The sequence below is a fragment of the Grammomys surdaster genome, unplaced genomic scaffold (assembly GCF_004785775.1).
Source record: "Grammomys surdaster isolate TR1022 unplaced genomic scaffold, NIH_TR_1.0 66, whole genome shotgun sequence".
Classification (NCBI taxonomy): Eukaryota; Metazoa; Chordata; class Mammalia; order Rodentia; family Muridae; genus Grammomys; species Grammomys surdaster.
Genome location: NW_021604568.1, coordinates 8,595,289 through 8,599,146, shown reverse-complemented (window position 1 = coordinate 8,599,146; position 3,858 = coordinate 8,595,289). Strand labels below are relative to the sequence as shown.

General features: G+C 42.7%; 1 pseudogene; it reads right to left on the bottom strand.

Annotated features, from left to right (window-relative positions):
* Positions 1–1,802: 1,802 nt before the first annotated feature.
* On the bottom strand, positions 1,803–1,932 carry LOC114628693 (annotated as a pseudogene).
* Between the last annotated feature and the right edge of the window lie 1,926 nt (positions 1,933–3,858).

Sequence of the window (3,858 nt, the reverse complement as noted above, 5' to 3'; positions counted from 1 at the left end):
TCCACACATCGTCACTTGCAATATTCATTGTAGTGAGTCACTGGTCTGGTTCAAGATCCCTAGCTTCTGTGACACCATCAATATTGGATCCTTATGTGGATGCCTCCCAGTGATGCTATTGTTGCCCTGTGTCATGGAGATCTTGCAACTCTGAGAGAACAGGACCGACCCTTTCACATGGCCCATCCATTTGAAAATGATAAAGATTTGGGGTGGGCCAATTCAGAACCCTGGATCTAAAAATGGATGATAACAGAGCTTCTCAGTGTTCAGGATTTTATCTATATCACCATGGTGAGCTCTCCAGCACTACTCTGGCAAGGTCACATAATATCACGATGGAAAGAGTCAGGATCAACTCAAGGTGGCTCACTGTACCTCCACCTACAACTCCAGAACCAGCTTTTCTGTGCTGCCCAGTTAAGGTACAAGGTCCACTTTCCCAGGAGCTGCACCCTGTGATGGGCTGGGCCAACTATCCTTCCCTCACACCCCAGGGCTGGCTTATCTACGTCTTCAGCTTCAGGGCCAGCTCCACTGTATTGTCCAGGTGAGATGCAGAGTCTGTTCTCTAAAGTTCTATGGTAAGTAATGAGGCAAAGATAGCTCTCCTGATCTCATGACCCCAGGGCAAGCTCTTCCAGCTAATGCAGGTGGCAAAGGGGTTGGACAGGGGAGAAGGCATTATCTCATCTCTTGCCAGATGAGTGGTGAGTCAATTCTAATGTGCTACCCAGAGAAGATGGAGGGCCCGTTCTCCCGAGTGATGTATCTGGTGAGGCCAGGGAGAGCTCACACTTTCTCATGACCTCAGGGCCAGTTCTCCCAACTACGGATGAGGGACTGTGTGAGAAGGCATCATCATTGTACCACTGCCACCTCAAGGCAGACAAGTGGTAGCTTTGCTCTGACCTAGGGGGCTGGCTCAACTGTTATCCCTCAACCAGGGAGAGCACTATTGTTCTGTTCCGGTGAGGTGCAGGGCCAACAGTTCTAGGTAATGCGGGTAATGAGGGTCAAGCAAGGGTAGAATGAAGAAGGCATCATCCCTGCAACAAACCACTCAAAGCAGATGTATGATGGAGCTGGCTCACCTGCATCTCTGCCACCAGGGTGAGCTCTGCTGTGCTGTCCAGGTGAGGTTCAGGGTCTGCTCTCCCTAGTGCTGCAGCTGGTGAGGGGTAGGGCCATCTCTCCCAAGCTCATGACCCTCTGGGCAGCTTTCCTCAACTGACAGAGGTAGCAATGAAACAGAGAGCATTACCTCTGCATCCATGCCACCCCACAGCAGACATGTGAAAGGGTCAGGTCTCTCATACTTATTTCCTGGAAGCCAGCTCACTCACAATCCCACCACCAGCGCCAGCTCCACTGTGCTGCCTGGGGACAGGGCCCACTCTCCAGAGTGCTGCTTTTGAGAGATAAGACATGTTCTCCAGAATGTCACGTTCAATGTTGGTTTGAGCCTGTTATTCATAGTCCCCTGGATAGCCACATGGTCCCACTGTAGCCCCAGTTCTATCTCTCTTCATAATACTCTAGCTGCTTCCACTTCTTCTTCTCTCCAATCCAACCACAAAACACTCATGGATTGTGGTGGCTAGAGCTGCAGGCTAGCCACAGGAATGGCAGACCCCTGGGTGACATTCTCCATCCATTCTGTGTGGAGTGGAGCCAAGCAAGTGTTTACAGCACACTTGTGTCTGGTGCTGAAAGGCAAATCTGTGCATAGCATGGCAGTCTACACATCTCTGCCTTCCTCATCCCATGCCAGGTTGCCTGAATTTGATCTAATTTGATTTTTATGAGTCCTAGGCATGAGACAGCCTCAGCCGTCAAGCTAGGATGAACAAAGGACTTCCATCTGCTCTGCCCCTTACTGAGATAAGAACATCACAATCAAGGTGTGTCTTTGCCCATTGCCTAGGGGAATAATGGCTTAGTTTTTATGGAAACTACCTGGTTTTATAGAATGTACTGTAATCCCTGCTATAAGTGTAGCCTCTACATTCTAAGCATGTGACAATAGTTAATGACAAATAGAAGTCTTGAATTTGAAAGAAAGAAAGAAAAAGAAAGAAAGAAAGAAAGAAAGAAAGAAAGAAAGAAAGAAAGGAAGGAAGGAAGGAAGGAAGGAAGGAAGGAAGGAAGGAAGGAAGAAAGAAAAAAGAAAGAAAGAAAGCAGTGTATGAGTGAGTTTTGAAGAAGAAAGAGGATGCGGTAATGATGTAACTTTAATAAAATCTCAAAAAGCAAAAGAAATATGTAAAGTGTTTTAAGAATAGTCTTCAAGATTACTTTGAGTTCTTATTTTTTCAACATTTTTTTTTAAATTTTATGATTCATGGCTTGCATGTTTGTATGGACGTTATCTGTGTGTTTGATGCCTGTGGATGACAGAAGAGAGTACTTGATCCCCTGAAACTGAAGTTACAGATAATTGCAGGTCATTTTGTCATATAACTGAACCCAGGTTCTCTATAAGAGCAGCAAGTACACTTAAATGCTAAGCCATCATTTTAGCTGTAGTGTGAGCTCTTATGTATCACACTGCACTCTTTTATATGCCAAGATACGTTTACTACTTGACATTGACATCCAGTTCATTCATTTAGATCAGGCTCTGTATATACATACGAGCCCTTGAATTGCCAATTGTCATACAAATCTCAAGAAAATCACAACCCAGTGGGAGAGATGCTAAGGAAATTAGTGATGTTCTTCAAAATAAATTCTAGATGGAGATAGGTGAAAGAAGCTAAGATAGTTGAGAAGAGATTCATAGATTTCAGACTGAGAGTCAAGCATGGCTTGTCCTAAAGGAACTGGTACCTTCACCAAGTCCATAAGGGATAGGAAGTATGACCTGTATGAAAGAAGTAAGTTGGATACTTCATAAGGCTCTAGACAAGTGGTGCTCAATCTTCTGAAAGCCACAACCCTTTAGCAATGTCCCTCACCTGTAATGGTCGACTGTTCCCCTTTCTCCACATTTTCACCTGCATGTGCTGTCACTTGATTTTTTGATATTAGCCATTCTGATTGGTATAAAATGGAAAGATTAGTGTGAAGAAACCAAGTCAGAAGAAAAACAAATTGGAAACAGTCTCAAAGGAATATGAGACTTATTCAATTACCTCGATGTACCATAGAGATTACTTGTTCATCATCCAAATAATGTTACCAATTGTGTCCTATTAGGACTGCTATTGGACTTGTTGGATACCTGCAGATTGGAAGGTCATTCGAGATGCCTCTCTCTTGCCTTCTCCATCAGCAGTCTATAAAAATAGGAATTGAAACAGCAGGACTCTGGAGAATGGTCAATGAAATATGAGCTTTATTTTTGGATCTAGATAGAGACATGGTATTCTGAGTGGCCAGTAAGGTTCTACCATGCTTTTCTAGCTAGGGTATCCTGGTAAGGAACAACCTATTTTTGTTCCTTTGTTTAAGATTTCTTGATACATATGGATTTGTTTAGGCATTTTTTTTTGCCTTACTAGCTTTTTGGTTGTATATCATAGCTTGGGCTTCCTATCTTCAAACTTCTGGGTTTATCATCGTTAAATATTTTTGTCTGCTTATTTTCTGAAGAGAGAAATAAAGAAAAAGTATGGAGTTGGGTAGATTGGGAAGGAAAGAGAAGCTGGGAGGGGTTAGAGGAAGGGAAACTTTGGTCAGAATATATCGCATGGAAATTTATATATTATATATATTATATAAATGTTCACACACACATGCACTTTATATATATATATATATATATATATATATATATATATATATATATATATATATGATGTCCATCTTTTAGAAGATGCTTTCCCTTCCATAGACTTAGAATCACCATAAACT